Source organism: Corylus avellana, chromosome ca1 (genome assembly GCF_901000735.1).
Source record: "Corylus avellana chromosome ca1, CavTom2PMs-1.0".
NCBI lineage: Eukaryota > Viridiplantae > Streptophyta > Magnoliopsida > Fagales > Betulaceae > Corylus > Corylus avellana.
Window position 1 is genome coordinate 14875661 of NC_081541.1, and position 14219 is coordinate 14889879.

Sequence of the window (14219 nt, forward strand, 5' to 3'; positions counted from 1 at the left end):
TATTCACATCACATAATTCATGCATAAATCATTTCATATTTGTCATTATACATAATGCTAAAAATGACTTGGGTTTTTCTTTGGAATTTTGCATAACCTTATACATAAAATGTCTCAAGTCGACATTCATAAAAATACCAGCACAAACATAAGCTTGCTTAACTCAATCGCTTTTATTTGTTTTGTCTTCACCATAGCATACCGTCCTTATCATTGTGATCAATCCTTTAAATGTCCTATGAAAGCTTCTATTTGAATACCTACAATCAATATCTCTAGTAGGAAATATGAGATTTGTCTCCCATTAGAATTATATTTTCTATTTACGTGTATTTCTATTTCTGCCATGTAATAGTCTATATAAACCTAAAAGTGATCAATAAAATATATGAGAAGTTTATTATTCAACTTTAGTAATTGTTTTGGGAAGTTTAGGGTTCCTCAAATTACCCTAAAATTAGGAGACTCAGGAATCTTCTAATTTTCCTACAAAAAACTATCACTCCTGTTGACTATTCATCCCTCGTTACAGATGCCCAAAACAACTTGGTATTATAGCCAAGTTAACGACGACAAACCAAATCAACTATGTCTGACAGAATTTTTTGAAGAATGTTTGACAGAATTTCGCCGCCTTCTTAAGGAATAGAGGGATGAAATTGCAGCTTGTTGTGAGAAGCATCCAATCTCACTCTTGTCTTCACCAAACACCCCCAAAGACACCACTCCATCAACCCTTCAGCACAACCATCTTCTAAAATCTCACCCAAAACCCAAAGAAAAGGAATCTCTCAACCAAAACCCACCAAACCAACCCACACCACATCGCAACATCTCTTTCATGGCTTGCGCCGCCATCAACCCCTACAACCCACAACACCTCAGACTACAAAGCACCACACCAAGCCGCCTCCCAGCCCCAGATCGCAGCACCGCAATCCCAGCCACCAACCCAGAAATTGCCACACCAAATCCTCCAGCGTCTCTGAATCAATTACTTCCTAGTTGGCATCCATGTTCGAGTCTCAATCTTGGAAGACTGCTACATCCTCTGTATTTTGAAAAAGTCTATTTTCTGAGGTTGAGGTTCACACAAAGGAGAAGAAGATTTGTCTTCTTCATGTGGCTGAGAAAGGGAAAAAAAATAATAAAAAAATAAAAATAAAAAGGCCACTTGATGCTCTTTATGTCTACATGTTTTCTTTGGGCTTTGCTTGAAAATCTTGATAAATCTCCAACTTTTGTCAAAAAATAAAAAAGAAGAAGAAAGAGTTGCTGATGCTTTTGGTGGGACACTCATTAAAGAAGCCTTTGAGTAAAGCCTGAATCACTTTGGGTGAGAGTATTTCAAGAGATTTTTTGGATTCAAATATTTTTTGGTGCAAGTATTCTTGCATGGTCATAGTCGTGGAGTTGCTATGAGCTTTGATCATTTCTACGATAGTGTTACGGGTCCACAATCCGATGAATATATATAAATGTTACAAACCTTGGGTAGAACTCACCCTTGAAAACTGGCTTACAAGGGAAGGGTGCCCAAGAGCTTATATATACATGGTCAAGATTGGACTTAACTCATGTGAGCACCACGCTTCCATGGCCGACGTCCACGGCAACCCACTCTATCGACACTAACTTGATGGTAGCCATTTCTCTTTTGGTGGCTCCACTCACCTATTAGTATTTTAGTCTAGCCCATAAGTCACCCATTCTGTGACTCGAGACATGGTGGCTAGCTTTGATGCCAAATGTTACAAACCTTGGGTAGAAGTCACCCTTGAAAATCGGCTTACAAGGGATGGGTGCCCAAGAGCTTATATACACATAGTCAAAGTTAAACTTAAATCGTGTGGCACATTAGAATCGTAACACTATGCATCACTATAAAATATCATTTGCACAATTTATTCACATCACATAGTTCATGCATAAATCATTTCATATTTGTCATTATACATAATGCTAAGAATGACCTGGGTTTTTCTTTGGAAAATATTGCATAACCTCATACATAAAATGTCTCAAGTCAACATTCATAAAAATACTAGCACAAACATAAGCTTCCTTACCTCAATCGCTTTTATTCATTTTGTCTTCACCATAGCATACCGTCCTTATCATTGTGATCAATCCCTTAAACGTCCTATGAAAGCCTCTATTTGAAGACCTAAAATCGTGTCATAGAACTTCCTTAATTAATAGGTCATATAAAAACCTTAGCTTCAAAGGACAACCAAATTCCTTAATCTCTTCAACAAACTTCTCAAATTCATTATTCTCATTTCCACAACCATCTAGCATTTCTTACTTTAAAATTAGTGCTAGACCCCGAATTAATGACCTAAACTATATCTACATTACTTGTATTACTTACTCTCCATTAACCTTCAAATAATTTATGCTTTATTTAGTTTGAGCCTAATTCCTCAAATCCCAAATGTACCAAACCCTTTTTCATAATGGATTAAGAGTCTATTTAAACTTTCCCAAATCCCCCTTGCAAAACCTATAGTAAAATGATCTATTTATTTCGACTAAAACATATCCCAAACATTCAATTTCAACTAGACAATGATCATATAGGATATGTTTTAGATGGTTTTGGGTTTGGAGAAGCACCCAACAATTCATCTTTGCCTAATCTGATAAACTTTTGAAAATATGTCATGTGAGCTTTATCATATGACATTTCATCATGTTGTATGTGATTCTCAGCAATAGGAAAATTTGAAATTGCATCACGAAGAAGAAGCTTTTAAAAGCAAGCAACCGTATTCGTCTCGAACTCTAAAGGAATAACTCCTCTCATAAAAAGATCATTGGTTGGCAAAAGGAATTGAGGCAATTTCTCATGAGGACAAGCCTCTCATATGCAAACACGCATATGAAATGTAAGAAGCTTGTATGCACCTGTTTTCGTCATCCCATTCAAACTTGATAGGTCATCGTTATCAGACAACCCAATGCATATCGTCCAAGAAGTCCATTTGCAAACTTTACGATGTTAGCTACATTTTCTATTAAAACAAAGTTCGGTTTTAGATGTTGTATTAAATTTATATAAACCTCAAGTTTTTTATTTTTCTTGTCATCCAATAGATTATCTTTATTTATAAAGCGATTAAACTTACTTTCCTTGAAAATGAGGCCTAACATATATCACATCAACGTCATTGGTAGAATGTAATATCTTTGAGTTGTAACTACAAGTGACAAAAATATTTTATAGTTTCCCTACAATTACCCAATCTCTAAAGTGGCTCCCAAGTGTCTTCATCAACACCATAACATTTCCAAAACATTTTTTGCATACTAAATAATTTATCTTATAGGATATTTCATCTTTCTATCTACACTTGAGAAGTTGAACTTGGGAGGGAAGATGCATGACATTTTGCCATGGAAGAATTTTTTTTAACAAGGTAAAATTTGATTTTCAATATATTTGGCCCCTACCCATTAAAATTTTTGGCCACTCATTTGAAATTTGGGCCCTACTCCTTAGATAGAAAATTTGATTTCACAAGGCATGAGATGGCACTACAAAAAAAAAGAGGTTTTTGTTGACCAATAGTTTCTGACGTGTTAGTATTGACGTGTGTGTCCAAAATTGGCACGTCAATAATTTATTGACGTGTCAAAAAGTGGCACGTCAAAAAAAAATTTTGACGTGTCAATTTCTAACACGTCAATAAATTATTGATGTGCCAAAAAGTGGCACGTCACTAAATTTTTTTTTAAAAAAAAAATTTCAAGAAGTTTTTTTTCAATTAAATTTACTTGATGTTTAATTTATCATCAAAAATCCAGTTGCAACTTAAAGCCCATATAAATCCCTACAAATGTTGAACAGCCATATATATATATCTAACTATTGAAGGAAAATTCTCAAAATCTCATCATGAATTCACTACACAAGTACTCTGATCTCTAAACATCCGGTAGAAATTCCTAAAATACTTCAAACCCCCAAATAATGTGGAAGAACAAATCTAAAAGTGGGTTAGCAAATTTAACAAAAAGAAAAAAAAAAAAAAAACTTCTATATAAGAGACTAATAGATATAAAATAACTCAAATTGAAGCATTTATACCTTAAAATCCCCAAATATTCCAACCTCTTCCCTTCTCTCTCCATTTATCTTTCTTCTTCACCTTTTCTCCTCTTCTCTCACAGGTTCCTTCTCTTCTTTTCTTTTATTTTGTTTAAGCTACAAACAAGGGAGGTGGGCGTGAGAAGTAGAAGAAGAAAAAAAGAAAGAATATATATATATATATATAAGTGGGAACCGAAAGACAAGCAGAAAGAAGGAATTTGGGAGAAGAAATTCGTTGAAACGAGAAGGAGAAATAAATGAAAATAAGGAAGAGATCTCATCTAGAAGAAGAAAAGAAAAAGACAAAAAAAATGACAACTTATTTGAAAAGGAAGGCTGTGGGCGCACGCTGGAGGAGAAAGAAAAAGAGGAGGGAAAATGACAGAAAAAAAAAAAAAGAAAAGCGTTCCAGCTGGTCTGGCGCCTTTTCGATAACGTTTCTTGACATGTCTACAGTAGACACGTCATTAAATTATTGACGTGTCACATGTGGCATGTCAAGAACACGTCAAGAAAGTCATCATATAATTAAAACATTGCATAATTTTTATTATTAATTAATAACCATATATATTTTGTTACCTAATATTAATTATTTCCAAATAAATTAAAGAACACAAATTAAGCGCATATATATATATATAAAATAAAAGCATTTTATAATTTTTATTATTAATTAATAACCATATATAGTGAAAGCATTGCATAATTTTTGTTATTAATTAATAGCCATATATATTTTGTTACCTAATATTAATTAATAACCATATACCAATTATATATATATATATATATATATACATACACCAATTAAATTTTGTTATCTAATATTTTTTTAAAAACAAATAACTAATATTATTAATTAATTAATTTTTGACGTGTCAAAATGTGACACGTCAAGAAAATATATTGAAAATAATAAGAGAAAAAGAATTATATGATCAATTATTTTTTTAAAAATAATATATACTTAAAACTAAGATAATACATGTATATTAATCTTCCTACAATATTGAAAACGTGATATGTATTAATACTATCACTTTAGTTAATAACCATATATATTTTGTTACCTACTATTAATTAATAGCCATAAATTAAAGAATATAAAGCACATATATATAATAACCATATATAGTGAAAGCATTGCATATAAGAGACAAGAACATTAACTAGTTTTATAAAATTTTAATGGGTTTGAATATATCTCTTAATATATGACGACATATACCAATTATACATATACCAATTAAATTTTGTTACTTAATATAGGTACCAATTAATATTGTTATCTAATTTTGTTAACCAATTAATTCAATTTTGTTACTTAAATAGGTACAAAAAATAATTAATATTATTAATTAATTAATTTTTGACGTGTGAAATAATAGCACGTCAATAATTATTGACGTGTCATTTTGACACGTCAATAATTGTTGATTGACATGTCAAAATGACACGTCACTATTTATTGACGTGCCATTTTGACACGTCAATAATTATTAACGTGGCTTTTCGACACGTCAATAATTATTGACGTGTTAAAATGGCACGTCAATAATTATTGACGTGCGGAAATGGGCCACGTCAATAAAGTTTTTATTGATGTGTCACTGTAGCCACGTCAATAATTATCGACGTGGCAAAAAGTGTGTTACTATTTGCCACGTCAAAAAACACCATTTTTTTGTAGTGGCAGCATAAGTAAAAGGATGGCCAGAGCAACTGGACTGGTCGGAAAAAGGGAGAGGGAGAAAAGAAGAGGAGAGTAGGGGGGAGGAGAAAGGATGAGGGAACAAGAGCTCCCTCCTCTCTGCATGTTTCTAGAGAGAAAACCTAGGGCCTTTTCTTCCTGATTAAGTAAGCTTGATTCCATTCAAAAGCTTGTTTAGTTGTATCCTACTTATGCCTCTCTTTGCTAAGGAAAAGCCAAAGTAGCTAATCCTTAGTCCAATGGTTGAATTTGGGAGACCAAAATACAAAATTAGTTTTCTTTTGGTTTCAAATAGGTACATTCATCAAGTTCTTGTCCAATTAATTAATAATATCTCATGCTATGTAACGATCCAGTGAAATCAATTAACTGGTAATTGATTTTATGGTTCGCCTTCTAGCCTTATTCTATGAGGAAAAGATTCAGGGATCTTATCCTCTCCGAAGAGAGTTTACAACAAAAGACTTTTTACTAAATCATTGAGATAGCTATAATTTAAATCTACAATCATAATAACTAGAGTGAAACTTAATGCATCGTAACATAGATTAGCTCCCAAATGTTGCGGTCAAAGACGAGTCATCCAAAATATAATACAAACCACATCTAATTGTTCTAGAAACAACATCAAAGCCTACATTTAACTAGATACAACATAAAGATAATCTCGATCATATCTTAGTGAGTAGCTCCATTAGTGTTCCACATGAACTTGAGCCAAACAGGGTCCAAGTGGTCCAAGTCCTGAAAAGATATCCTCAACAAATCCCTTACAACCACTGAATGACTCCCCGGGTCCATCCCTTGCAAGGCTAGCTAAGATAGCACAAATACACATATGGAGGAAAATGAATACAAGAGAAAGTCTGATGACTAAATGAGTAAAAATGCACATGACGTACACGTTATTAAACGGTGAACTTAGTTGTTTATAAATCACATGCAGCATTATGATGTGATAGTTTATCATATACTCATATGGATGTAATATGGATATAGTTTATGTTGTAATATAATAATCATGTCATAGTTTAAAACATATGGTCTACTCGAGATATTACATCTTCTTAACATGATTAGCACTATCCCAAAGGACCTGTAATACAATACCGATGCCCTGAATATTGCACGCTACCGTGCATAACACTAGTAATCTGACCGAGTCTGACCTCGGGTGGTCCACACTACTAATTATATATGTCCTATAGTGACCTGCCAATCAAACATGGCTGCGCAAGTCACGAACAACCATTGTATTTAAGGCCCACACACACACTCACACACACACACACACACATTTTGACTATATAGTTAACTTATATAGTAAGCAAATAGCCGTTATCTCGCACGTACCGGTGTACAACATCATACGATGCAATTAATCTTGTCAACTTTTACATGCATGCTCTTAAAATTCTCATTTTTTTTCATTATCTTGCTTAATCAACATACGTTTTCACAAAATACAGTTAATAATAATCCAAAATGTATTTCATGAGAGTTGTAAAGATGCATATTCGGTAAACATAAAATAACCATGATATGCAAAAAAAAATAACAAGTATTCATGTAAATTTGTACTCACTTGGATCGTAAAGCTCCTCCACAAACCCCTCCAAAGGTTTCACACCTTTGAAATGTGAGATAAGGCATATTATTAATTCTAAACCCAAGCTAAAACAAGCCCTAGTCTTAAACACATTTAAAACAAACTTTCTCCTTAACCATCAAACGTTTGGACAGAGAAGATCGAACATTCAACCATGACATCAAACATTCAAACAAAGAGATTCGAACGTTCGATGCTGGACTAAAAACCTATTTCGAATTAAATAATTGTTAAATCACTTCTAAGATCTCTAACAAATTCCTAGCCCAAAATAGCATCTCCATGCAAAAGAAACTACTTAAGCCAAGACTAAAGCCAATAACACCAATACAAATCAAACCCAACAACTAAGCAGCATGCTTGAATGGTTATAACATGCTCAATTTAGATGCATACCGTGTGTTTGATGAGTTGCCTAAATGAAGTTTTAAAATTGATAATGCCTTATTATCTTAAACTGTGGTTATGTTTTTGTTTTTGAGACTGAAGAGGACCTTCAATTCCTGCTCAAATTGAAGTTGAACCTGCTCTAATTGAAGATGACCTTCATGAAATGTGAACCAAAGTGAGAACTTAGTCGAAGATCAATGGAACATCTACATTTGCAACATATTGAGTTGCTATTTTGGAAGTGCCTTGTGCTGTATTTTTTTCCTTTTTGTTCATGTAATTTTTCTGATGTAATGTTTTTAGCACTTTTTTATGCTATTGTATTCGATTGTGGAGATACATACTAGTTGGTAATGCTATTGTATTCAATTATGGAGATACTACTTTTTATGCTATTGTATCCAGTTGTGATAAGTACATGGAGAAGGATTATTCCCATGGAGAAGGAAATATTTCTATTTCATTTGAAATGAAGAGGTAGTTGCTTATTCAAGTAAAACAAAACAAGCAATTTGATTTCTATATTCATAAACAATTTTCAATTCTGTCAATAACCACTTAATATGGCAATTGCCAAGTTACATGAAAAAGAGAAGAAACATGAAAAATCTAAACAAAATATTTGGCTCAACTTGAGCCAACTGATATTTTCACAATAATTCTACATTGGAAGTGTCTTAAACATCTCTTCATAGGTTACATTGGGATAATATAAACTATAAACACATATTCACTTCTTACTCTTCTTAGTAAGAAATCAAGTCCAGTCAGTGCAACAAATGCAGCAAGTGCTTGCCAAAACAAGAATTTTGTTAAACCATAAAATCAAATGACAAGAAGAAAGAGAGGGCTAACATTCTTTGAAAAACATAGCTCAAAAACTACATGAGGAAAAAGAGCTTTTTCATGGAAATTTCATCAAACATATAGAATGCATGAGGAAAAAGTCAAGCAAAAACCACAGCAAAAATCAAAACCCACACTCAAAACCGAGTACCAAAACAAATCCGATCTTTATTTATTTTTATTTTTTTTCTCAACCCAAATCACAACCCAGCAACAACATATCCACAAAATAGTCTCCACTCTTCGGCCATTAATCGAAAAAAACAGCCAACAAATTTTTTTTCTCCATCTATGGTCTATCAGTATCAAATAGAAGCAAGTCCCAGCAATAATCATTCAACAAAAATCAAAAATCAGTTACCAAAGGGAATTAAAATCGAGAAACAAAAAGAATAAAGAAAAAACGCTTACCTCTTTTGGTGGCCCGGCTCGTCGGTCGGAAGGGAGGCGCTCGTGGGTTGTGGGTTGAAGGGAGGAGACAGAGGGAAACGACGGTGGGAGAGGGAGAAGCTCGTGGGTTGTCTAGGTTACCTCAACGACGGTGGAAGGGGGACGAGCTCATCTTGGCCGAATGGATTTTCTGGTTGGTGGATCTTCTTCGCCATCACCGGAGAGAGAGTGAGCGAGGGAGGGAGAGCCGGATAGCACGACTCTAAGATAAAACATGAGTCTTTGGATTTAAAGATCCTGTGTTTTTGTTCCTATCTTATTAAGTGCATCTAGCTGAGGTGTAACTATTTTATTGGTTGCTGCAAAATAACACTTTTGCAGACCGACCGCATAAGAGGTTTACTCAAAGTAATTATGCCAGTTGGCACGTATAGTTAGCATATGACATGTTAAATAAGAGTCACATCGCATTAATTGATTAGCTTAACATGTAGTACCCCGAGTAATTAGTAGGTTGAGTTTGTTAAGTTGATGGGTTAATGGATTTTACCAAGTTCAATAGGGTTCATTGGGAGTGAGAATTTTTGGACTTTTGGTTTTGACCGAACGATTGATAGGGGACCACCAAACATTTGACCTGCAATGCTAGAACCATTGGGTAAAAGTATACCGAACGTTTGACTTGCTACCCTAGAATCATTAGGTAATAGTATCAAATGTTTGATGGGGACCACCGAATGTTCAACCTGCAATCCTAAACTGCTGGGTAATAGTTCACTGAATGTTCGACCAAGGGATCATCGAACATTTGACTGCCTACAAAACTGAGAAAGCAATATCCTCAACTTTTCCAACGCTATAAATACCCCCTCCCTCGACCTTCTAAGTCACTCCTCGCATGTTTCCCTAAGAAAACTCTGTTTGAGTGCGTGAGTTTTTGGAAAAAGAATGAGAGTTTCTTGAAAGCTTTGCTTCAAGGAAGTAATCTTCTTACCTTAACTCGTTCTTTACCTAGTTGTTATGCTGGTTAAGTATTTTTTCCATAGTGCATTCAACTTTTGTGACAACATTCTCGTATCATACAATATTATTTTGAATGAAAAGAAAAAAAAAAAAAAAAAATCAACAAACCACTCATTCTCATGGAAATGTCATCAAACATATAGAATGCATGAGGAAAAAGCCAGCAAAAACTATCTAATTTTTTGTGTAGTATACAACCTCCAATCGGCCAACACTTACAAAACATCACTTAAGTCACACACCTAAAATTCATTCTCATCATCACAAACCCATAACTGAAACCCAGAAAAGAAGGCTTCTTGTTAACAAACAAAAATCAGCCACCTAAATCAAAACCCAGATTTACAACTCAAAAATCAAGACACCCAAACCATCATTGCAATCAAAACTAACAACTCAAAAATCAAGATATTTCGCTAAATCGAAGAAAATGAAAAAATCAAGAAATCGGAACCGAATATATTAAAAAAAATAAAATCGGAACCCATTCTATGCAAAGAATAACCCAAAACTCACAAACAATCGAAACCCATGAACGAAAGCTCCAGAGAGGGAGAGACTTCTTGGTGAAGGTGGGTTGGATTCTTAAAGAGATAATCGCAAGAGCAATTACCGTTGTTTAAGGGAGGAGGCCTTTGGAGTATTTTGGATTTCTTAAAGGGGAGACCAGTTTATTTGGTGTTTCAGCTTTATTGTGTATATGTGTAATAAGCCTACGCGTCTCTCAACTATTGGTTGCTATAAAAGGCTGGGTTTGCAGACGACGGCATAGTAGGGGCTTCCCAAAGGTTAAATTCTCTATTTTGATTACTGTCTTTTCTATACACATCCCAACATATTATCTATTATATTTCATATAAATATTATTTTTCTTACCTTTTTCTTATTATATGCCTCCCAAAACCCTTTGTTCCTGTTCTTCTCTCCCAACCCTTTGATTCCCACTTACAACACGACAAACCCTAGGAAAAATGGATACTAGGGTTGAAAAAGTAGTAATTGTTATGATTTTTATTTTTATTTTTTACCAAAAGCCCAACCCTTTGATTTTGGGCTTTCTTTTGACTTTCGTTCCCCCTCCCCTTAATTTCCTAGTTAGCACAAATTTTGCTGTTCGTGGTGGATTTTGACTCTTTAAACCCCGATGTAAAGCCTGAATTTATGGTGATTTTGAAGAAATTAGACTACCATAATCAATTCCACTTCCAAAGGATAGAGGGGGTAATGGAATACAGTGAAAGAAGAGCATCAAAGGGGTCATCTTGGTCACTAAAGAGTCGTTTGACTGCTAAATGACTGAATCAAAGATGTTTTGTTTTACTCTCTGCTTGGAAGGTTGATAAGTACCGAATGTTGCACATTCAAGCTCTTTAATTTGCATATGTTAATTCCTTAGCGTTGTTATTTATTTGATTTTGTTTTGTTTTTATGTTTCAGAGCTTTAAATGACAAATACAAGAAAAACCATTGATTTTGGGCGTAAAATGAAATTCACTTATAAATGGCAAATTGAGATACAATAAGCTTCAATTAGTGTAAAGTGAACTAACACATAATCATGAGATTTCAAAATAATTTCAATATGAATGAATCAAGAAAGATTCTTCTTTTCCTCTTTGGTGAAAGTGGGCAAAGATGTATAGGAGAGAAGATTTTGTCCTACAAGCGGGACAGAGTGCGATCCCTAACCAGTTGGAGGTTCCCATGCATCCCTTGGTGTCCATATTAATTATCTGAAAACTTTGACTGGTTTTAAAATGTAAAAATGGTAGGGATCTGAAAAATTAGTTCCCATGGGTCTTCGATTTCCCTCTGGACCGGAATTTTGATTTCTTTTCAATATTTGGTTGTGTTCAAAATATTGTAATGGAATGTTGGTTGCTGCAGAATGCTTATTGCTTTGTGTGTACGTTGTTTGTTGGTTTAGAGATTTAATAATAATAATAATAAATATTGAGCGGGTGATGTATTTGTTTATCCACTTTCTAACTTTGTAGTAGAACATGAACCAAGGAATGCTATTACTTTTCAATCATCATAACTACTATTTTGAATGTGGAAGCATGTCGAATTGTCATTTGCAAGGTTAGTTAAGTTGGTTTTGCTTATTGGAATCATGTATGGCTTTCTTGTTGGTAGTTTTTATCATTATACCTTGTCATCTTGTGGTTCCTTTAGAGAGAAAAAATAATGATATAAATTTTCACGACCGCAAGAGGACCTTAGAGGAGCTTGAGTCATATTTCTTTCTATATTACTCCTTATCTTTGGACCGTGCTGCTTGCATTTATTTCTCCCTTAGTGCTCCGTTATCTTGATTTTCTTGTTATTTTTTCTGCTACCTAGCTGGTGTGTTTTCTTCTCTACTTTTTGTGTATTTGTGGCACCTTACGTTTTTTTTGTTTGTTGATATTTTCATCACTTGTTATTTTTGCTCCTATTAAAATTAATTAATGTTGTGAAGGGAAGCTATTAGGCCGGTATATAATTATATGAAATTACATCAAGAATCAATAATTTTAGAACCATTTTTTAAAGTAGTAACTAAACAATCGAAATTAATAATTTTTTGTTAGTTGGAAAATAGATTATAGAGATTGCACTCCATATATTGTTACCGCTAGCTGCCTCCTAGAATTCTTTCAACGTATTATGCTTGTGCTATTGCATATATATAGGGAATGTACCAAACCTTGACTTTCTAACTGACCTCAAAATATTGTCTTCAAAATCATCAGCAATAAAAAGTATTGTAACAAAGAAGCTTTTTTGCACAAAGGTGAGTCATGGATGTTGTAGATACGAATAAGTATGCATATCATTTGCCTATTAATAAATGAGTGGTGTGAGGATGGGAACTGCATGCTCGCCGTTTGCTAGCTAGTGCGTTTTTTTTTTTTTTTTTTGACATGCTAGCTAGTGCGTTTTAGATGGTGGTTTTTGCTCCTTTGACATTAAAAAAAAATAAAAAAATAAAAAAATAAAAAATAAAAAATAAAAATTAGTTTTGAATGAAAGAAAGACATTGCATCTACTCTTGAAGAAAGTATATTTAAGATAGAAGATTGGATTTTCAGAAGCTTTTGCGTTAGGGAGGAACAGAGGGAGATCTGCGTGAGAACTGAGAAGAGAGATGAGAGAGAAAAAAATGAATGTGGAAGAGTGAAAAAATAAGTCACCTAGCCGGACCGGTTTTTTTGGTTTAATTTTTTTTAAAAAAAAAAAAAAAAAAAAAAAAACAAATGTTAGCTCAGCTCATAAGAATCCAAGGACTGAGAATTCATTTCAAATGAAATAGAGAGTATCTATTTACACTGAATGAATAATATTACCTTTCATTTTACACTGAATAGATACTCTCCATTTCAAATGAAATTGAGATGATTCTATTTCGAAGGACAGTCTACTAACATTGTAGCATTTCTCTATTATACATGCTAGTTATTTTTGAAATTGAGAAGAATTTTGTAATTTTTTTTTGTTTTTTAAGTCTTTCGTGCCTCCTTCTTCTCCCCTTAATTTCTTATTTGTTCCAAGTATTAACGAATTTGATGGCCTTGTGGTGCGATTTTGACTCTTGAAACCAATGTAAATTGTAAAGCCTGAATTTATGGTAACGTTGAAGAAAATATGGTATCCATAACCAATTTTCTTCAAATCCGCATTAAGATTTGATGATGCAGTACGGGACAGAGTTAATTGGGTGCTTAGTTTTATTAATTAATGAGATTATTAGTATTTAATTCTATGTTTTCTTTAAATTTTAAGAGTTGTGTTATTTTATAATTGGATAAAGTTCACATACCCTCCTCAAACTACCACCCAATTGACAATGTCCCCTCCAAACTTTCAATTGCGACAATGTCCCCCTTAAGACTAGCAACAAGACAAGAATACCCCTATAGATTTCTCAATAAGACAAAAATATCCCTATAAATTAAAAAAAAAAACAAAAAAATTTAATTTAAAAATAATATTTTAAAAAAAAAAACAATTTTTTTTAAACAAAAATTCTTAATTTTTTTTTAAAAAACAGAAATTTTTATTTTAAAAAAAAAAACTATTTTTTTTATTTAGTTTTAAAAAACAAAAAAATTTCATTTTATTAAACGAAATTTATTTTTTTAAAACGTAAATTTTTATTTAAATAA